This window comes from Maniola hyperantus, chromosome 15 (genome assembly GCF_902806685.2).
Source record: "Maniola hyperantus chromosome 15, iAphHyp1.2, whole genome shotgun sequence".
NCBI lineage: Eukaryota > Metazoa > Arthropoda > Insecta > Lepidoptera > Nymphalidae > Maniola > Maniola hyperantus.
The window spans coordinates 12940623-12964715 of record NC_048550.1 but is presented as its reverse complement, the minus strand read 5'-3'; the positions used below and the strand labels follow the sequence as shown (position 1 = coordinate 12964715).

The window sequence follows — 24093 nt, the reverse complement described above, 5'->3', positions numbered from 1 at the left end:
GTCTATGTCCGGTAGTATTTCCGGTATGCAAGCTATCTCTGTACCAAATTTCATCGAAATCGGTCAAACGAATGGGCCGTGAAAAGCTGGCAGACAGACAGACAGACAGACGGACAGACACACTTTCGCATTTATAATATTAGTATGGGTGGTAGCGTTGTCTATCATCAGGTAAACTCACAGTCAGGCACTAAATTTACATAAGGAACGAAACGTGTATACAATTACCCCAAATAAAGAATATTGGACAACAAAATCCAACAATTTACCGCAAATAATGCAGGAAAAGTAAAATATTTTTATTAGCAAATTACAGAAAAAGGTACCACCAACAAATTGAGTTGGGGCATATGCGATGTACATTATTTATCGTGTTCGTAATATGTAAACGTGACACAAACGCCCGTCCCGTTGAGTGATTGAGGCATAAAGTTATGTGGGTACCCTGTCCTTATGCCCCCTACACACGTGGCGGTTTAGTTAAAGGTTTTTAAAGACTGAACCGCCGAGTTTCTTGCTGGTTCTTCTCGGCAGGAAAGGCATTCCGAACCAGTGGTAGATGCATCCGACTATTCGTAAGCACTTGTAAAAGTTTATACGAATAAAAAAGATTTTCATTTCATTTTCATTTCATTTAATTTCACTGAGGAGCAATTAGGCAAATGGTTAGCAGCTGACTATCGGCTAGTTGACTCTGAGCTGCAAGTAAAATTCAAACCAATATTTATTACGCCAGTGCAATGAATCAGTATGGACGCCGACTAGATTAAAGTGTACGCGTATGTTTGTAACAAAGCGACCATTGACTGAATCGCTGCGTTGTATGAATTGTTCATCTAAAATCTGTGGGAAGGCTATATCAATCAGCCGCAAACTGTTTTCTTTATGGGTCTGCAACCTTAGGCTGGTTTTGTTCTTACGCTGATTCAGTACATAGCTAATCAGCGTCGATCTATCTTCGTTATTCAGGAAAGCGTCACAGTAAGCCGTACATATTGAAAATGTGATATTTGGTCGGATCGGCTGCCTAGTTATAAGGGCAAAAAGTGTATCAACAAGTGTTTATAAATGTGTTAAAGAAGTATTTCATGAGTGTTTCAATGAGTAATCTCATAAGTGGTTACGAGTGTGCTGAATTAAATATCTGATATTGACGTTGAAGAAGGCGTTTTCATTACATCAGAACCGCAACGTGTAAAGATGGCATTATGCTAAAGATACAGGCCACCCCATTTCTCCATATAATGTTGAAAACATTTACTTTAGCTTGTAACTTGTACTTATGTGAAGCATAAAAATCTTTCTATCCATCTAAGCATAATATAGACTTGTTCTGACTGACTGACTGATCTATCAACGCACAGCCTAAACCTCTGGGGTTAGAAACTTAAAAGACAGTAGGTACCTAGATTATTTTTATAGCATAGGTATGTGCTCACTAAGAAATATTTTTCGGAAAATTTGCCCCTAAGGGGTCGTCAAACAGGGGATGAAAGTTTGCATAAAAATATGTCCTTTTCCAAGTTATATCTGTGAAAATTGGCGTTTGGACTCTTGGGCAAAAATAAAGAAGTGTTTCAGGGATTTTGGCACATTTTCAAAATTTCCACACGAACGAAGCTACTACGGTCAGCTACTCTCTACTCATATTATAAATACGAAAGTTTGTTTCTTGGTGTTTAATTTGTCATTCAATCACGTCGCAACGCAGCAACGGATCGACCTGATTTTTTGCATGAGTATAGTTAAAGACCTGGAGAGTGACATAGGCTAGGTACTTTTATGCCGAAAAATCGAAGAGGTCCCATGGGATTTTTAATAACCTTAATTCAAGCGGAGAATGTCAGTGTTCTATAAAATACATAGGCGTGTTGCTAAGAATTATTTTATTTTTATTTATTTATGTAGGTATACTTTAACACAAACTAAACATATAAAAAACATACAAGGATCTTAATCTAATAGCTGTAGCATGCAGAGGCGGCTTTATCGCTAAATTATGTTAAGATTTTCCTTGTTAAATTTATAAACACATTGGGACCCCGAGGTCTCTGCCCTTATTTATGACACTGGCTGTAATCTGGGAGCGCCACGCTAACTTTGTTTACTACAGAAGACGTACTGGTCTTTTAAGAAGTTTCGAATTTTCACCATTTTCTATACGCCCTAGTGAACAAAATTTTTCACGGTTTTGGAACCAAATAAATCAGCGCCACCTCTTAGATACTGATGAACGACCCGTTTGAAATCCAGACGTCACTGAGGTTGCATTGGTGCTAAAGTACCCATAAGTCGGTGCCATTTTGTTTGTTCAATGGCCCTGTCCATACGAAGTAATATATATAAGTCAATGATTTTCAGGGATAATTTTCCAACAATGGTTCCGAAATCATAGATAACGGAAATATATATATATCATAGATAGCGGTTTCCGAAAGCTGTTATAGCCTAGTGGTTAGGACGTCCTCCTTCTAATCGGAGGTCGGGGGTTCGATCCCGGGCACCTCTAACTTTTCGGAGTTATGTGCGTAAATGTCACTGGCTTAAAGGTGAAGGAAAACATCGTGAGGACACCTGCATGCCTGAGAGTTCTCCATAGTGTTCTCAAAAGGTGTGTGAAGTCTACCAATCCGCACAAGGCTAGCGTGGTAGACTATGGCCAAAACCCTTCTCACTCTGAGAGGAGACCCGTGTAGTGAACCCTCTGTAGTGAGCCGGCGATGGGTTGATCATGATGATGATGATAAATGGTTCCGAAAGAATTTTTACAATTGTTGTTCATCATCGTCACCATCAAATCCGGCTCACTACTGATCACAGGTCTCCTCTTAGAATGAGACGCAATTATTTAAGATGCAAGGCAATTATTGCTTCAGGCAATAATTGCCCTGTTAAACATTTTATTCGTGTAAATACCTACTTTGCGACTCTTTCACGTTTCCCTTTATTTATATGGCACTTAGTATAATCTGGAAGCGCTTATATAGTTAAAGAGATTTCCTTCTTAGCAGAAGATGAATGCTGGACTGCGATCTCACCTGGTGGTAAGTGATGATGCAGTCTAAGATAGACCGCGGGCTAACTTGGAAGGGGTGAAAACCATACCTCTTATCAGTTTCTACACGGCATCGTACTGAAACGCTAAATCGCAAACGTCACGGTTTTACAATACAATGCTCCAATGCTCTTTTTTTTTGTTACAGGAAATCGCAGCCATCCTAATAAGTTTCGATAAACACAGCGACTGGCAGTCCAAGGAAGTCAAAATAAGGTCAGTTATAAATACATGTACATGGTATTAAGAGCGCTACCTCGCCAACAAACTGGCCCACCAGTTTGGCGTGATAGATATGTAGGAAACTTTGTAAAATTAATATGAACAAATAAATTATAAAAAAAAAATTGACCATTCATAGTTTTTTTTTACAATAATAGCATTTATTAAAATTATTTTTAGAACATTAACTTATTTATATAAATAAATTAAAATTAACTTAACGTTATATCATTTAATATTTCAATACAAAAAAAACTATATATAGTATATACATACAGAAAAACTTATTACTAAAAAAATTCATAGTTTTATTAATATTAACATCCATTGTTACAGAAGTAGGATTTTTACTATAGTCCGCGACAGGTCGAGATGGCCATCATGGTATGAGGCGGTGGGATGCCCTACACACCCGCACGTCACCCGCACTCACCCGTACTGAGTTCGCGCGGGGGTTGTGCGGGTGCGCGGGGCGTTCCCTCCCCGATTGCCATCTCAATCTATCGCGTAGTACTATACGATCTATCATGATTATTGAGAGAGAGTTGAAATTGTCGCAAGATGTGTGTTTCTATTGCCGCTATTGTTAACAACAAATAATAAAAATTTGGAAATGGCCACCATGAAAATAAAAAAAAATAAAAAAGTGTTAATTCTTATACGATTGTCGCCCTTTGTTTTTTTAAGCACATCCAGTATTTTTGTAAATTCTTTGTCATAGTTTTAAGCAATAAAGAAGAATTAAATTAAATATGGTCCGGAACCCTGCGTGTGCCAATCCAACTCGCTCTTGGCTGATTTTTTATTAATTCTTATGAGCAGTTTTTACGCTAAAATAAACGAGGCTGTAACTACGAGAATCATAGAATACATGCTTGCAATACTGAATTTACTTAAACCCGCCCAGACTTTAACATAATCTGTACAGTCACAGACAAAGCTGCTATTTGAAAAAGACTCGAGAATCACCCGAAACTCTTTGAAACAGACTTAAATTTAAAACGGAGAACCGTAAGAGACAACTGATCATGAATTTTAATGGCCTTTCGGTACAAATGTCCTACCTTATCCCAGTGAAAAGGAAAAAGAAAGGGTTAAGTGCGAGTCGGATTCCCACAATCAGGGTTTAGTTAAGAAAATTAAAATCTTATTAGTGATAACATTCAATGTATAAAAAAAACTTTCAATACATAAAAAATAACTTTCAATACATAAAAAAATAAAAAAATAGAATGTAACACATAATAATGAATGACAAGCTGAAAAAAATAATAGCTGTTCATTCTCGTCCAACAGAGCAAGGAAAAAAGGAAGCAAGCCATGTCAGCTATAAATGGTCTCCGATCATCATGTTGGAGGACAAAAAAGCGGACACACATTTATGAAAAAAAAAACTTTCAATGTACTTTTAAGGCTTTTTTACATACATTTTTTCATATAAACTGACCCCCAAAGTGATAATTGTTAGCGACTGCAAAATGAAAAGCAGCGCTTGCCGGTGGACTATTTTTTCATGGATTACAGATTCTACTCAGTGATATAGTTTCAAAGCTCTGGATTACCAGAAAAAAAAATTGTTTACTTCAATAACAAGTTGTGTTTTTTTCAAAAAAATCACTCGACAATCAAAAAAGTTTAAGGGAAAACACCTGTAAAAAATCGAACGGACGGAAGTGCGATTTACAATGATCACGTTTACTCCCCATGAATCAGGAAACCCTAAAAAAAATTTAAAACGGTACATGAGAAATCACAGGCAAAAGCTTAAAAAATTCCACAGGGGCCTGAATTAAAACTATCAGTAGACTTACGACTTCGTACTTTTACACAGTTACACTGTGACTGTACCTAATTTGGCGCCCAACTAGGGACCCGTTCCAAGTTGTAACAACTTTAAGCAAATTAAAACTTCAGCCGTGTCTACTGCTCTCTTAGTCCGCGGCGCTGAAATATTAACTCTTTATGAGGACGTAGTGTACTTTTGGAATTTCGATGTGCCCGCAGATTCCGGTCGTTAGTTTAAAATTTAATACGGATCTCCTTTCGGAGTTAAAGATAGTTTCGGTCGCAGCATTGATATACGAAAACTAAAAAAAATTTACGAGACATTTCACCGCGATTAATAGCCTCATCTGGTGACAGAAGGGCTGGCTCATTTTTTGCGCAACGGATCAGCCTGGCGCGGAAATGCAGCCAGTATTCTTGGCACCATACCACGCGGGCATGATTTGTATAGTAATTAGATAAGGCTAGCTTTAAGTTTTATTGTAATACTAGCTTATGCTCGCGACTTCGTCCGCGTGGACTACACAAATTTCAAACCCCTATTTCACCCCCTTAGGGATTGAATTTTCGAAAATCCTTTCTTAGTGGATGCCTACGTCATAATAGCTATCTGCATCCCAAATTTCAGCTCGATCCGACCAGTAGTTTGAGCTGCGCGTTGATAGATCAGTCAGTCAGTCAGTTCATTAAAAAAAAACTAAAAGGAGAATGAATATCGTCGTCAACTAATGCAGGCGCAATGATGGTGTGCTAATTTGATGGCTTCAAAACGATATGGCACTTAAACAGATGTTTTTTTTGGCTGTAGAATGATGGTACAGCGATACTATTTTATAGTTGTAGTTGTATAGGATTTAAAAATCTGCGCGCTAATGTGGGATGCAACTTGCGTTGACTTTGGCCTCGTGTCATTATCAGGGAGACAGCATCGAAACCGGGAACCGCAGCAGAAACCTCTGCCTCTCTTATTTATTATCTTAGAGTTACATTTTTGTTCCGTTTGCCGTGGAGACCCTGGGATCATGGAGTCTTAGTGCAATAATTTTTTTTACGAACCATTTCACTGCGATTAATAGCCTCATCTGGTGACAAAAGGGCTGGCTCATTTTTTTGAGCTATTGAGTATTTTTTTTGTTAAAAAAAGTCGATATTTTTAGATGATATAACTTACTGTAACTCGTACTGTCGTTTTGGCTTTTCTAGAGAATTGTACCTATATCTTGGTTTCTTATATCAATGGAGCCCCCGTCGTCGCTTCGATGAAATTAGATCTGGAATTGTGGAATGGAAGCTCTCAGTAAATCCCACTGTTGGGAAGGTCATCGGTATAAATATTATTATGTTTCGAACTTGTTTGTAGCAAACAAACTATTTGGGTGGCGAACTTGGCGAATATATCGAATTCAAAGCAAATTGCCCGACTTATTTTCACTTCGCTAACTTTGGTTTGTTAGGAAGTATTGTGACTATAAATTAATATTATAAGCCATTGATAGCCTAATGGTTAAGGCGTCGGGCTTCTATTTGAGAGGTCGGGTACTCGAAGCCGGGCATGCAACCGTTAGGGTTTGTTTTCGGAGTTATGTTAGTTTTCAGCGATTAAATAGCTCTTGTCGGTGAAGCAAACATCGTAAGGAAACTTGCATCATTATTAAACTTTAAAGTTTTCTGTGGGGTGATTCTCTAACTCAGTGTCTAACACTGAACGATTGCCACAGTCCTCATTTTTATGGTTCCGTACCTCAAAAGGAAAAACGGAACCCTTATAGGATCACTTTGTTGTCTGTCCGTCTGTCTGTCTGTCTGTCTGTCTGTCTGTCTGTCTGTTTGTCCGTCTGTCTGTCAAGAAACCTACAGGGTACTTCCCGTTGACATAGAATCATGAAATTTGGCAGGTAGGTAGATCTTATAGCTGACATTTGGGGAAAAATCTGAAAACCGTGAATTTAGGGTTAGATCACACAAAAAATAATTAAATTGTGGTCATGGAGTAATAATTAGTATTTTCAGCTTTCGAAGTGAGTGACTATATCAAGTGGGGTATCATATGAAAGGTCTTCACCTGTACATTCTAAAACAGATTTCTATTTATTTTTATGCATCATAATTTTTGAATTATCGTGCAAAATGTCGAAAAAATACGACCGTAGTACGGAACCCTCATTGCGCGAGCCTGACTCGCACTTGGCTGGTTTTTAATCCGTTGAAGGTTTTCTACGAAAACATATTTTACTACCACCCAGTGAAGCAGCAATGTAGAACCAACCAACCTCGGTGGCTATCATTCTGTGTTAGACACTGAGTTAGCGAATCAGTAGGGGGTTGTCACCATACTAAGTGTATGGCAATGCATGACGTGATTTCGAATACTATTCTGAAGAAAAAAAAAAAGACTATACTTTGACGTAAGGGTTTTTTTACACCTTTATTGCCGCCTATCTCGCTGATAATATGCTAATCGGGGTTTGAGGCGGGGGACACCCTTACACCCGCACGTTACCCGCACTGGGTTAGCACAGGGACTGTGCGGATGCGCGGGGCATTCCCTCCCCGACTGCCATCTCGACCTGTCGCATACTATAGTTACTAGTCCAACAAGCGAGGCAATCCAGTAAATAATAATATATCGTATAACTCATAATTGCTGAGTAGGTAATAACTAATAACACATGATTGGCGTATATTAGTTCAAACCCTAAATTCTATTATTACAGTGGCCGCACTGACCTCTACTAATACAAGTACGCTAGACCTACGATAGAAGACTTGTTAATGAAGCAGCTTGATTTTCGTCATTTTAGCGCTGATTTTGTAGCGTCATGTGTCATCAAATCTAAATATAGGTATAAAAGGAAAAGCTGACTGACTGACTGCTTTATCAACGCACAGCTCAAACTACCTACTGGAAGACAGGTTGTTTGACCTGCAGATAGCTGTTTTTGAAGATTCAATCCCGCATCCGTTAAGAAAGCATTTTTGAAAATTCAACCCCTAAGGGGGTGAAATAGAGGTTTGAAATTTGTGTAGTCCTCGCGGAAGAAGTTGCGAATATAAGCTAGTATAACATAAAAGAAAAAGCTGACTGACTGACTGACTATCAACGCACAGCTCAAACTAATGGACGGATAGGGTTGAAATTTGCCATGCAGATAGGTAGCTATTATGACGTAGAGATCCGCTAAGAAAGGTTTTTGGAAAATTCAATCCTTATGGGGCTAAAATGGAGCTTTGAAATTTTGTGTAATCCATGCAGACGAAGTTGCGGGCAAAAATGCGGTGTCTATTTTAAATCTCGGTACGATCGGTGGGGCTCTTTGAATCGGCGCAAAAAATAAATATCATTTTTTATGGCACACCTCTTCCAACGTACTTGTATGATGTCCATGTCAGTGAGTGGCCGTCAAACAGTGTTCCGGTCCATCGCTAATGATGTCGAACTAATCCGTCGGGTTATTGGGGTGATTTGATTGTAATTTAATGTGGCATACTTTACATTAAAGCTGATTTATGTGCCACGATGAAAGCGTTGCTATATAATATAGCCTAGCAGTTCAGACTTCGGGGAGTCCCGGGTTTGATCCCGGGTGTCTTAAGATAAGTCTGGTATTATTTAAACCATCAGAAATTAACGTAAGAAGTCTAAATATTTAGAAGGAAAACGTGACTGACTGACTGATCTATCAACGCACAGCTCGAACTACTGGATGAATCAGGCTGAAATTTGGCATGCAGATAGCTATTATGACGTAGGCGCCCACTAAGAAAGTTAGTAAGAAAAATATGCGAATACTCTAAAATTTAGTTGCCATCACAATCAGTAGGTACCAATGAGGAAGTTTCAGGGCGAACGTTCAATAAAATTTTCATAGATGGCGGTGTGTACTGCACCCACTAAAAACGAAAAATAATACCTATAATATTTATATGATTTAGCCAGAATGTCAGCATTTTCATTGCCAACTATTTCAGCATGCTCTGGTACCTAGCGTAGAACCACCCGGTATTGGGCCAGCGTGTCTCTGCCGTTTTCAACCAGTCTTGAGTTAACAACCTCAGAGGACAGAGCTGAAAGAGCTGCCTGGCTGTCTGTATGTTTTATTGACGTTGTTGTTGTGGAGGATGTTTTACGTACAAATTATTATAGCGTATACCTTCGCTCGGAAATTATTTTCCGTTTTTAGTGGGTGCAGTAAACAGCGCCATCTATGAAAATTTTACGGAACGTTCGCCCTGAAACTTCCTCATTGTCATAACTACAATTCTTGGAATTGAATTAATCAGACATGACGTGGTAAATCCTATAAAAATAAAACGAAAATGGAAACTCCTATTAAATTTTCATTCAATATTCAACTATGAATATTAATATTATCTGTTCGCGAACTATAAAATGATAAAAATGGGGAAAAGCAACAATTTATATGAAATATGGTAACATTACGACACGTAAAGTATTAATTTCCAAATAAAAACTCTTAACTGCCGTGACGTTAGCTGTTATTGCCAGTTTCTATTTCGCGAAGTTACGGCCTCCAGTTGACTATATTTCGATTTATGGCAATACTTCTGGTGCTTAGTATGAATTTTTACATATCGACCAACGTTGAACTTTGCGCATCAACGCGCACTGATACTTTGAAAAAATGGATAGTCCTCTGACGGGGAAACTCCTGCGGAGGACTAAATCCCTTTTAGTTATTAAGACGTACTAACGTAGTGATTAAGTATTTTGTTACTAACTGCTTAGTGTTTAAGTATTAACATAGTTATTAAGTATTTATTGTTACTAACACTTAATGGATCTATTGTTGTTCGATTAAATAAATGAATTAATTGAATTGATTGTTGATAGAATTTGGAATTGAAACACAATAAGGTCAATGTAAATTAGACCTAAAGTTCCTTGAGTTAAAGACAAAAAATCATTAGCACCGATTTTAAATTTCACACGTTTCCCATTGAAGCCCATGGTTTTAGATGTATGGTTGGACTTGAGCTTTAAAATTTTGCAACTAAGTCCCATTTTACTTTAATATTTGATACTGATTCTGAGCGCAACTATTTCTTACCAATGTCAATAAAAGAGCAAACAAACCTAATTCAATTTGATTTAGAACTACCAAACCTTGTGACTTTACTCGTAGGTGCGAGTCGTGAGCCTATTATTTTGTTAACAGTCTTTAAATTAAAAATTAACTTATCGTCCTTTTTTGTAATATATATAAAAAAAAAAGATGCAGATACCCTAAATTTAGTTTAGAGAAAAACATCAAAAAATCGACGCCATTGAATTGTTTCGATGCTCGAATTCTATCAACGTTTGTGTGAGATGTAAAATCTCATGCTAAGCGTACAGTTGACTATATTTCGATTTATGGCAATACTTCTGACCCGCGGGTTCGTGGTTGGCGAACATAACTTCATATTAAATTTCAGTTTATAAATTACTTTTTGTTTTGTTAACGCTCGATTGAATGTTTTTTTCTGTGAGTTGAACATTAAATCGTTTTGCCTTTGCGTAGGTACTTGCTTGCAAGGTTGCTAAAAGTTTGGGAGTTAAAGTTTATCAATTTGTCACGAATACTTACCTTTTATTAAATTTTCAGGTTTTACAAGAAACAAACAAGCATTTTACTTCACTACAGCATTGCATTATTTTAAACTAGCTTATGCGCGCGACTTTGTCCGCGTGGACTACACAAATTTCAAACCCCTATTTCACCACCTTGGGGGTTGAATTTTCAAAAATCCTTTCTTAGTGGATGCCTACGTCATAATGGAGCCGATTCTTTTGTACACAATCTTTAAACTAAACTAAAATGACACATCTAAATCTATTGCTATCCCTATTATAATGTTGCTTGCGAAAAAGGATAGCACTAGATTAGACCTGTTAATTTAGTTTAGTTTAGAGATTGTGTACAATAGAATCGGCTTCATTAGCTATCTGAATTAAAATACTAAAACTAAAATTTGCACGCAATAGAATAGTTAGAAGAGAAGTCATAATCTCTCTGCTTAATTTTAAATTAAATAACATTAACAAATAAATTGCCTTACTTAATTTTTAAGTTTAATTAACATATATATTCCCTATTCACTTAACATTTTTCCAGAACATTAAGTGTTTGTGCAGTTAACTAAGTAGAGCTAGTTAGGGCTTGTGCACATTATGATTATTTGGTTTCTAATAAAATTAATGTAAGTTATGTGAAAGTGTGTTTGTTTGTTAGTTTGGCCTTCAATTTTGTTACGACAGAGTTACGGTCCAAGGCGGACCCTCCACCGGGGAACCTCTTACGAGGTCCCGCGTCCTATCAGCCGCTTCGTCCACTGTACGCTGTGCTAGTCAGAGGGACACTCGGGGAAATGCTCATCCCCTCGGACGCATCCAAAAAGTGACCAGCAGCACCCAGGCACACTATGGGAGGTTACCTGGCTATGTATATACCCCATAGATAACCTCCCTGGCGCAGTGGTAAGCGCTGTGATATCATAAGTAGGAAGTCTCTAGTTCGATTCCCGGCACTGACAATTAGGGAATTTATAATTTCTAAATTGGCTCTGGTCTGGTCTGGTGAGACGCTACGGCTGTGGCTAGTTACCACCCTACCTGTAAAGCCGTGCCGCCAAGTGATTTAGCGTTCCGGTACGATTGCCGTGTAGAAATTGATAAGGGTTATGGGCTTATATAAAACTGCTTAGCCCCTTTCACGTTATCCCACATCCCTCTTAGTCTGTATTCGTCAAAAGTTAGGTTTAATATTATTTTAGCTAAACAAAACTAATGCCGTTTTCAGTAAAGTGTAAATGAAAGTGAAAAAAATGAAAGTGAATGCATCGGTATGCATGCACCCTTAGCCCCACTAACAAGTTAATCAGAGGCGAATACATTACGCTAATTAACATGCACGTTACGATAGCTTTGTTTGCTCAGCATTATGCCGGGAATTAATAGCTTTCAGTTACAGCATTTACTTTGCAGCTTAGATTGTAGTTTAGCTGCGGGCAGGTCTTTATATCTTTCATCTTCTAAATTTATAAAAGGAAAAAGTGACGACTGACTGACTGATTGACTGACTGACTGATCTATTAACGCACAGCTCAAACTACTGGACGGATCGAGTTGAAATTGGGCATGCAGTTGACATTATGGCGTAGACATCAGCTAAGAAAGGATTTTTTAAACGTATGTTCCAGTAGAAGAACATTTTGACACATAATCGGTTTCAGACAAGTGAAACCACTGGAACATCCGATTATAATCCGGGCCCGACAGACGATAAGTGGGAACGGGCTATTAGGGGATAAAATAGGAGTTTGAAATTTGTGTAGTCCACGTGGATATATTCGCGGGTGGGAATGGGAACAAACGACAGTAAGCTTACTTACTTACTCACTCACTCACTCACTCACTCACTCACTCATTCACTCACTCACTCACTTACCTGCTAACAATTAATATCTTGACAACAAAAAAAAATTAAATACATAGGTATTTCATTACTTATGGCGTGATCAAAAGGGGTTTTAATAGGGATGATGTACCTAACTATATAGATAAAAAGCCTATAGAAAGTGCCTCAAAGGTCATATTGTGTACTGTGCGTCAGTGAAAGCTGTTGATCCCTCGTATTACTGTACAAACAAGCCAATCGCAACGTGCATGTTAATTAGGATAATGCGTTCCCGCTGATTAGTTAGGTACTACACTTAGAACATGTACACGGAAAGTGCATATTTATTAGGGCTTATGTGCAATCATCTCTCTCTCCAGTCGTTCCTTCATTGCTGAAGATCGTGGTCCTGGCAAACTACCCTCGAATGGATTAAGTATCTGTTTCCATCGGCTTCTGTCGGTGGCCATTTTCGCAATGTGATAAAATCTACACCTGCTGGACTCCTTTAGCTGGTTGGACCACCTAGTTGGTGAGCGGCCTCTCGGTCTTTTGTCTTCAGTGTTGCCCGTCACTATGAGCTTTTCTAAGCTGTCGTCCCCCCGCCGTATAATGTGGCTGAAATATGAGAGCAATCGTTGGTAACATATGGAGGAGAGTCGAGCAGTGATTCCGAGTTGCGAAAGGATAGATACGTTTGTGCACTTGGCAGTCCACGGAATCCGTAGCATCCGCCTCCAGCACCACATTTCGAACGCATCTATTCTTTGCCTTTCTCCGTGCATGTCTCTACTCCATACATAAAAATTGGGAAGATTAAAGCAAGAACAAGATGTGTAATCATACATAGCGATTATGTTAAAGTCGCAACCGCCCGCAGCTTCAGAGTCAGTCACTTTTGCAATGAAGCAAAAACTTAATTTGCTGTAATCCGCTGAAACAGGTCGAATCTGTATGATGCAACATGCAGCATGCGAAATGCACCGCCCGCCCTCCCACTGCTAACCATGCAGGAAAAGCAGCCACTCGGCAAGCAATACGCACCACCACCACGCAGCACCACACAAATCCCAAAACACAGTCGACGCACGTTTCGCCCCGACACCGGAGCATCCTCAGGACACGTAGACCTTACAATGCACAATTGCAAAGCTTCGTAAGGTCCTCAGGAGATGTAAACCTTACAATGCACAATTGCAAAGCTTCGTAAGGTCCTCAGGAGATGTAAACCTTACAATGCACAATTGCAAAGCATTCTATAAAACATCAGTCACTTTTGCCTTTCCTTTTCCAAAAAATGATCCTATATAAGGGTTCCTTTTTTCCTTTTGAGGTACGGAGCTTAAAAGTATTTGTCTTGTATTCATACGAGTTGTACTAACTGATCCCATCAATAGGTAATTCGGCTTAAATCACAATAGTTCAGGGATCGACTCCCGGGCGGAGTATTTATCGCTCCGATTAGCTTGATGGAGATGGAACTGAGGCGTTATCTGTCGAATAGGAATTTAGTTTGAGTTGCTAAAGACTTTTGAATTGATGTGCCAAAAGGACACACTTGTTTCTAGAGTTAGGTTTCTAGCTTTCTTTTGTTGTATGGCTACTGAAATATAGCTGTGATAGCCTAGTGGTTAGGACGTCCTGCTAATCGGAGCTCGCGGGTTCAATCCCGGGCATGCACCTCTAACTTTTCGGAGTTACGTGCATGTGAGGAAACTTGCATGCCTGAGAGTTATCCATAATGTTCTCAAAGGTGTGTGAAGTATACCATCCGCACATGGCCAGCGTGGTATACTGTTGATGGATACTAGTAGCTCTGATTTGAGCCAATTTAGAAATCGAAATTTCATTCACTGAAATTAACCACAAAAACCTCTCGTTTGTATCGTTTGTAAAGAAAAAGCGCTATTCCAGAAAAGTTCACAACCCTAAATGGTGTCGAGCCAACCCTACAGTAAAAGTGGTAAGCAAACAAATCAAAGATTAAACTCCAATTAAACAGCTCCCCATCGACCTTTGCCAACACTATTGGTAATAGAAAGCCATCCACCGGCCCGCGACAAACCGAACCTTTATAAATCAAGCTACACAAATAAGCCCCGCGACGGCCGTGAGTCGTCGGCAAATAATGCCCTAGTGATGTGCAAGTTTAGGCAAAATATATCGAAGACTTACTCATAGTCCCATAGTCGACAGTCTAGAGCTCAGAGTGCTTAGATCAAAACAAGCTTATGCTTGCGACTTCGTCCGCGTGGACTACACAAATTTCAAACCCCTATTTCACCCCCTTAGGAGTTGAATTTTCAAAAATCCTTTCTTAGCGGATGCCTACGTCATAATAGCTATCTGCATGCCAAATTTCAGCCCAATCCGTCCAGTAGTTTGAGCTGTGCGTTGATAGATCAGTCAGTCAGTCACCTTTTCCTTTTATATATTTAGATTAAATTAAAATAATTTTATTTTATGTAGGTACACCAATTTATGGCGCTTGTTACATCAGGACCTACTAACTACACAATAGAATGATCAGGTACTACCTATCTGTTCATTCTATTGTGGTCAACTATTTTTGTTCGTTTAGATTCATTTTAATACTCTTTTTAATACTTGCTTATTCATAAATTACAGTCAATGTAGAACGCTCTAGATCGTGGGACGCACGGTAGGATGGATGCCTGATTTCAAATCGACTGCATATTGTATTTTTCCCATCTTATTTTGAAATAGAAAATCGGTTTAAAAACTTTATATAAATAAAGATTAACTTTGTGCACAGTGGATTTAGAACGTAGAGATGCATATATTAGTTTATTGATTTGCATTGAAAACAGGACCATAAGCAAAAAAGCGATAGGTACTTTATTTATACGGCTGGAATGTTAAAATAATGTACGTAGCACGATTATCGATATCGATTTGATCTAAATTTTCATTTCGGCACATCACTAGCGGTTCTGAATCCCGCAAATTATAGGCGCCGGTGAAGCGGGAGCGTGTCTCCCGGAGCCGCGATCCCGCCTCGTGATCACTGCGCGCATTATTCAGCGGATATTGCGCTTTACGGCGATAGCGCCTGATAGGCCTTCCACTTACATCTACATTTTACTTTCGTGTGAAGGCTTTATTCTTATTTGACATACGGTTTAATTTTGTTAAATCCATTGGGCATTCTTTGAGTTTTAACCGACTTCAAAAAAGGAGGAGGTTCTTAATTCGACGGGGTTTTTTTTGGCACTTAATATTGACAGTTGACAGACCCTTCATTGATGGACAGATAATATCATACGAGTCACAGAGACTGAATTGAGACATTGCAAGACCGTGGCGTGTGGAAGTCCTTATATGAGACTTATGTCTAGCAGTGGACCTCTATCGGTTGATGACGACAACGACGATAGATTAGTATGGGTTATAGGCGCCGGTGAAGCGATGAGCATGTCTCACGGAGCCGCGATCTCGGCTCATGATCATTGCGCGCATGCCTTGTATTCATTTGGCAATATTTGTTAATAAACTGTTTATGACGAGTTGATAAACAAGTTTACCATAAACACTGTTTCTGAAACTTGGCCGTCCACAAGTAGTCAGTTGTTGCTAGGATGTCACCCGAGGAGGTAGTGATGCTCTCTGCTGCTTATATATGTTTATAAACTCGCGCAACACACGTCCAGTCGTCCACACCTGGTGTCTTTTGTTTATAAACTGGATGTTTCGCCTTGCTCTCTACTCAAAGTGGGGAGCATGGCAACATGGTGCATAAACAATGTTTCATCATTTTTGTTTATAAACTGTTTACAGAGATGATGAAACATTGTGAAGCACTGTTTATAAACAGTGTTTATTAACAAATGTTGCCTAATGAATACAAGGCTTTAAGCCAGCGGACATTGCGCTTTATGGCGATAGCGCCTGATAGGCCTTCCACTTACATTTACATTTTTATTTTACTTTAAATGGGTTTCATTCTTGAATCCAAGTATGTTTTTGTTATATTTTAAGACTAACTGATGCCCGTAGTTACATTCGCGTGGGTTCACGTTTAAAAATCCCATGACTCACGAATCACGATGGTCGGCGAGTCCCGTCGTGACCACGACTCATGCAACTGAGTCAAAATGTGGGCCAATAAAAATTATCAAATTAATCGTGGTATATACACGGGTAGGTACACGTACATACCACGATGTCGAAGACTAGGTACGATACGATGATAGAAAATTGCAATACGATACGATACGATGATAGGAGATTACGATACGATACGATGAAAGAAGATGACGGCGCCGTATAATAATATGACGTTAAACCACGAATTAAGCTTAAAATAATTAATATGTCGGAGAACAAAGGGGATGGCCGACATCAGAAGGTAGTAATTTCAATTACAATTATTGTAAAACTCACTTATCACACGTGAAAACCACTGGCGTAACGTAACGTAGGTAAACCTAACCCTACCTAGCGACCGGCTCCACCATGTCCCCATACCGGCCCCAGACCAACCAGCTAACCTAGCACACCAGAATTAGTTCAATTAACATCAACTACAACGATCACGTTTGTCTAATACAAATTGGAACGATACAAAAGGACTCGCCCGATAAACAACCTGTCTAGATCGCCAAAACACACTCACAGCAACCTTTCACAACCTAGTAGTATAACCTCAATCAACTGAAACCACATTAGGTCACAACGACAATGATAATAATAAAACCTACAGTACGACACACATAGTATCCACTGAGAAGCGACTCTGGCCAAAGCCAAACGAATAATGTCTCGTGACACACTGCGCATCTCATTTTATAATCTCACAATGACGGTGGGGACGATGACGCGATGTTCAATGAGCAAAGTCTTTACAATTAAATGGCGGCGAGCCTACAAATATAACTTAATTTGGCAACCCTAAACTTGCACCGATTCTCGAACAAGATACGGGCAGCGCCTTGCAAGCAAAATCGTAAAGTCGGTCAATAAAAAAGAAAGAAAACAACATAGATCCCAACACTTCACCTCCCTGCCTTGATGGGCGATCGGAAATTTAAAGTTTGCATTTGATGGCGAGAACATTTTGTTTACCTTGTTCGAAATGTCGATACGGGTAAATATCTTCCCCCTGTATTGTAAAACTTTGTTACAGTTCTTGCAATTCACGAAGGCCAGTGAACTTTACTTGTGGTAACGTCGTTTACATGGTCATTGCGTAAGTGTGCGTGCATGTCGGACCAATCAGTCGCGAGCAAGCGCTCGCAAACGCATACATTTAGTGTACCTTACGTATACCGATACGACTTAAACACAAGCATGAGTCAGTGGCCTTCGTGAAATGCAAGAACTATACTTACAATTATATTATATCTAGGTAAATATATAAAAGGAAAAGCTGACTGACTGACTGATCTATCAACTCACAGCTCAAACTACTGGACGGATCGGCCTGAAATTTGGCATGCATCTCTATTATGACGTAGACATCCGACAAGAAAGATTTTAAAAAATCAACTCCTGGGGGTGAAATAGGGGTTTGAAATTTGTATAGTCCACGCGGACGAAGTCGCGAGCATAAGCTAGTCTTTAGTAAAAGTTTTCCATGCTCACATTTTTCTATGGATCATCCAAACCAGAGTTCGCAAATCGCAAACTTGAAACTTTCTGAGTCGTGTTTACAAGACAAACAATCCGGGGCCAACTGGGAACCCGGGATATCCGGGATGTGCAGAATTCCGTAATCCAATTAATTCAATCCCCTTTAATAATCGTTGGCCCAAAACGTCTGTCTGTGGAGAGCAATCAATACTCCGGTAGAATGAATTAAAAGTCAATACATTTATGTTACCAGATCGATGGAATGTTCAAAAGGCTAAGTTTGTTGCGGGCTCTCCTCAGACCTGGGCGCGTTTGGAACCCTCCTAGCTTTAGTTTTTAAGTTCGCGTAAAAGTAATCACCACTGTATCATCTTACAATTAATGCAACAATGGAATTTTCGAAAATCTTTTCATAGCGGATGCCTACGCCATAATAGCTATCTGCATGCCCAATTTCAGCCCGATCCATCCAGTAGTTTGAGCTGTGCGTTGATAGATCAGCCAGTCAGTCAGTCAGTCAGTCACTTTTTCCTTTTATATATTCAGACTAGCTTATGCTCGCGACTTTATCCGCGTGGACTACCCAAATTTCTAACCCTACATCACCCCCTTAGGGGTTGAATTTTCAAAAATCCGTTCTTAGCGGATGTCTACGTCATAATACCTATCTGCATGCCAAATTTCAGCCTGATCCGTCCAGTAGTTTGAGCTGTGCGTTGATAGATCAGTCAGTCAGTCAGTCAGTCAGTCACCCACCTTTTCCTTTTATATATTTAGATTAATCTGATCTAATAAGGACCCTCGATAGCTCAACTCAAGTTATAGTTTGGTGATCTGCCACGGACTAGTGGGTCCCTATCGATCGTGGGCCCTGGGCACGTGCCCAGAGTGCCCAGTGGAAGAGGGCCCTGAGCCTAAACCCTCCTCATTCCGAGAGGTGACCAGTGCTCTGCCCTGTTCAGCAGTTGGCTGGCAATGGGTTGAGCATGATGACGATGATGATGATCTATGAAATTCCATAAAAAATTCTACCACTGAGGGATTTTTGCCTATACATTTTTAACATGTATGCCTTTCAATAACAAAATTAAATATACCGTGTAACATCAGCATATAAATTTGTTTTTTTAGGTTTGTTACAGTGAAAATCGAATCTGTTTGTACACGGGTCAGTTAACAAAGGTTGTTTTTAGAGATCGAGAGTCTTTGTTATGAGTGTTTTATGAATTTACGAATATATATTTTTTAGGGTTCCGTACCTCAAAAGGAAAAACGGAACCCTTATAGGATCACTTTGTTGTCTGTCTGTCTGTCTGTCTGTCCGTCTGTCTGTCAAGAAACCTACAGGGTACTTTCCGTTGACCTAGAATCATGAAATTTGGCAGGTAGGTATAGATCTTATAGCTGACATTTGGGGAAAAATCTGAAAACCGTGAATTTAGGGTTAGATCACACAAAAAAAAAAAATGTGGTCATGAACTAATAATTAGTATTTTCAACTTTCGAAGTGAGTGACTATATCAAGTGGGGTATCATATGAAAGGTCTCCACCTGTACATTCTAAAACAGATTTTTATTTATTTTTATGCGTCATAGTTTTTGAATTATCGTGCAAAATGTCGAAAAAATACGACTGTAGTACGGAACCCTCATTGCGCGAGCCTGACTCGCACTTGGCCGGTTTTTCTCTTTATTCTTTGAGGGTTGAGTCATAGCTGACTATGTCACCCCCGTAAGATAAACATCACATCGTCAAGAATATATGTTTCAAAGTAGGTTCTATTGGACACTTATTTTTTTTAAATTCAGATACAAGTTAGACCTTGATTGCAATCTCACCTGGTGGTAAGTGATGATGCAAAGCAACGGTCGAAGTGCACCAGTGACCAGACACGCAGGTGGTGAGGGTGAAATTACTTACGATGACGTGCGGTGCGGTTGTAGAAAAAGAAGGGTGGAATGAGGTCTAAAAGCTCTTCAGAGCACTTGCCAGCCTTTAGTAAATAAATCAATAAATAAATAAAAAATCTTTTTTATTCAAATAAACTTTTACAAGTACTTTCGAATCGTCGGATGCATCTACCACTGGTTCGGAATGCCTTTCCTACCGAGAGTAGAGTTTTATTGTTAGCTTTGTGTGTTGTGATAAAATAGGTAGTTAGTTACATTTAAATATTCAAAATCAATACAAGTTTCACATTTTCTACATGTCTTCTACATTTAAATTTCAGTCAAATCAGCTCGGAATATCAATTTTATGAAATCACTAGCTTATGCCCGCGACTTCGTCCGCGTGGACTACACAAATTTCAAACCCCTATTTTACACCCTTAGGGTTGGATTTTAACATATGAGCTTAATAAAATAGGTAATACTGCTAATTGCAAAAATATTAATTACAAAACTTCTTTATAAACACTTCAAAACTGACAGAGTTTCATACAAACTTCAAACCCCTATTTTACCCCTTCAGGGGTTGAATTTTGAAAAATTCTTTCTTAGCGGACGCCTACGTTATAATAGCTATCTGCATGCCGAATTTCAGCGTGATCCGTCCAGTAGTTTGAGCTGTGCGTTGATAGATCAGTCAGTCAGTCAGTCAGTCACCTTTTCCTTTTATATATATAGATGTATTCCGGTTCTCTAATGAAGAACAGTTGGTCACGGATCCATTGACTTGTAATCACGGCCGAAATAAATGAAACCACTCGTTATAACCGCGAGCGATATCCAAAAATTCGGCTATTCTTTAAAATATGAAAACCGGACAAGTGCGAGTTGGGCTTGCACACGAAGGGTTCCTTATCTACCGATAAGATAGTATGTAGTGCGATAGTATTGAGCATACAGCATAATGCTGAGCTGGAACCTTTTTTTTTCGGGTTGTGCTACACATGACATAGTTTGTTCCGGAGCTTCTTTTGCTTGAGGCTTGTTGGCTTAGACCAGCCATACACGGACAGCTTGAAGCAGTCGGGATGGACTGCTTCAAGCTGCGACTGCATATTGAACTACAGACTTCTACGTACGTACATACACGAACCGCTCAAGCAGTTGCAACTGCTTCGGGCGGTTGGGCGGTCAAGCAGTCGCCTGGCATACACTGACTGCTCGAGCTGTCGACCGCTCTCGCGCAGGTTACCTCCGCCTGCGCTCCTCATTCCACGTCGCGCACGCTTCCCGCTCGCACGCGTCGTTAGCTGCCATCGAGCAGTTAAGCTAACTGCTTGATGGCAGCTTCAACCTATTGACTCTGACTGCAAGAGCGGTCCGTGTTTGTTGATTACTGGCTAACCGCTCGAGCAGTCCGTGTATGGCCGGCCTTAGTGCTAAAGTGGAGAAAGCGCTGGAATACCCAACTCTAGAACTTATAAGATGTAATGTGTAGCACAACCCAACAACTTTAAAAAAAATTACATGACGGCCATTTTGAATTTTTTATTAATTGTTACTAACTGATGCCCCCAACTTCGTGCGCGTGGATTTAGATTTTTAAAAATTTCATAGGAACTCTTTGATTTAACGGGATAAAAAGTAGCCTATGTCCTTCCTCGGCATGCAAGCAATCTCTGTACCAAATTTTGTCAAAATCGGTTGAACGGATGGGTCGTGATAGGCTAGCAGACAGATAGACAGACACACTTTCACATTTATAGTATTAGTATGGATTATAGCGGCAATAGAAAATAATGAACACTCTGGGAAAATTTCAACTTTCTACCTACCCTTCATGATAGCTGAGCTGAGAGACAGACGAACAACGGAGGCTTAATAATAGGGTCCCGCTGACACCCTCCGGTACGGAACCCTAAAAACGTATAGGGTACCTATATTTTTGCCCAAAATTCGGAGCTCTACCCCTAACGATCCATCGCATTAAAATGCATAGCGCGTGAACAGTTTGAAAGTGCAATCAAATCGTTGCACTAATTGATTGCTGGGAGAGATTAAAACTTCGTACCTACTCGCTGTAACTGGGGGATGGACTTTAAAAATTATTTTAGTTTCACTTCATTGAGCGTTGAGACGATAATATAATGCTTTATTCATTTCGGTCAATGGCAATTCTGATGGCAACTAAGTTTTAGAGTAGGTAAGTACTTGGATCTTAAACATAGATTACTAGCTGATGTCGCAATCAAATCGTTGCACTAATTGATTGCTGGGAGAGATTAAAACTTCGTACCTACTCGCTGTAACTGGGGGATGGACTTTAAAAATGATTTTAGTTTCACTTCATTGAGCGTTGAGACGATATAATGCTTTATTCATTTCGGTCAATGGCAATTCTGATGGCAACTAAGTTTTAGAGTAGGTAAGTACTTGGATCTTAAGGTGACGCAGGACGCTCGACCGAAATTGGCAGCGCCCGTGGGTAACATGTTTGCTTTTCACTTGACATTGTATGAGAAAGTTGAGAGGCACGATGATTTTCACCGAAATCAAACGCGCGAAAAGGGTTTAGGAAGAGTATTTTTGAGAAAAAACTGCTGAATTTATGTTTGCAAAGTAAAGTTATTTCAAGTAATGAATAAATAAACTACGTCTAATGATAAATTGTTTTAGAATTTTCATATCCCTAATCTTATTTATTTACATCCAAAGTTGTCATTAATTTAGTGTTAAAATAGGAATCTTTTGAGCCTCGTAACTTTTAAATCAATATTTTTTTCAATGTTTTATATATCAATAAACCTAGATAATGACGAGATAAATCGATACAATTCTTAGTTTTGTGCGTACAATATCGAATATTGTTGTAATTTCCCTCCTACGTTTGTATGAAGATAGCACTGAACTGAGTCCCCTTAAACATTGATTACTAGCTGATGTTGCAATCAAATCGTTGCACTAATTGATTGCTGGGAAAGATTAAAACTTCGTACCTACTCGCTGTAACTGGGGGATGGACTTTAAAAATGATTTTAGTTTCACTTCATTGAGCGTTGAGACGATATAATGCTTTATTCATTTCGGTCAATGGCAATTCTGATGGCAACTAAGTTTTAGAGTAGGTAAGTATTTGGATCTTAAACATAGATTACTAGCTGATGTCGCAATCAAATCGTTGCACTAATTGGTTGCTGGGAGAGATTAAAACTTCGTACCTACTCGCTGTAACTGGGGGATGGACTTTAAAAATGATTTTAGTTTCACTTCATTGAGCGTTGAGACGATATAATGCTTTATTCATTTCGGTCAATGGCAATTCTGATGGCAACTAAGTTTTAGAGTAGGTAAGTACTTGGATCTTAAGGTGACGCAGGACGCTCGACCGAAATTGGCAGCGCCCGTGGGTAACATGTTTGCTTTTCACTTGACATTGTATGAGAAAGTTGAGAGGCACGATGATTTTCACCGAAATCAAACGCGCGAAAAGGGTTTAGGAAGAGTATTTTTGAGAAAAAACTGCTGAATTTATGTTTGCAAAGTAAAGTTATTTCAAGTAATGAATAAATAAACTACGTCTAATGATAAATTGTTTTAGAATTTTCATATCCCTAATCTTATTTATTTACATCCAAAGTTGTCATTAATTTAGTGTTAAAATAGGAATCTTTTGAGCCTCGTAACTTTTAAATCAATATTTTTTTCAATGTTTTATATATCAATAAACCTAGATAATGACGAGATAAATCGATACAATTCTTAGTTTTGTGCGTACAATATCGAATATTGTTGTAATTTCCCTCCTACGTTTGTATGAAGATAGCACTGAACTGAGTCCCCTTAAACATTGATTACTAGCTGATGTCGCAATCAAATCGTTGCACTAATTGATTGCTGGGAGAGATTAAAACTTCGTACCTACTCGCTGTAACTGGGGGATGGACTTTAAAATTATTTTAGTTTCACTTCATTGAGCGTTGAGACGATAATATAATGCTTTATTCATTTGGGTCAATGGTACTGATTCTGATGGCAACTAAGTTTTAGAGTCTTAAATATAGATTACTAGCTGACCTGCCCCGGCTTCGCTCGGGTGCAATTTAGAAAATCGGCGTGGGGTTTTTCTTTTGTAACCAAAAACTAGTTCTCTTA

General features: G+C 39.1%; 1 protein-coding gene across 3 annotated transcripts in view; it reads left to right on the top strand.

Annotated features, from left to right (window-relative positions):
- Nucleotides 1-24093, top strand: part of Camta (Calmodulin-binding transcription activator) — a 202377-nt gene that overhangs the window by 93137 nt on the left and 85147 nt on the right. For all 3 annotated transcript variants that reach the window (XM_069503606.1, XM_069503604.1, XM_069503603.1), the window contains one exon: nt 3204-3271. The gene's annotated coding sequence lies outside the window, so the exon portion shown is untranslated. The remainder of the gene's footprint in view (nt 1-3203; nt 3272-24093) is intronic.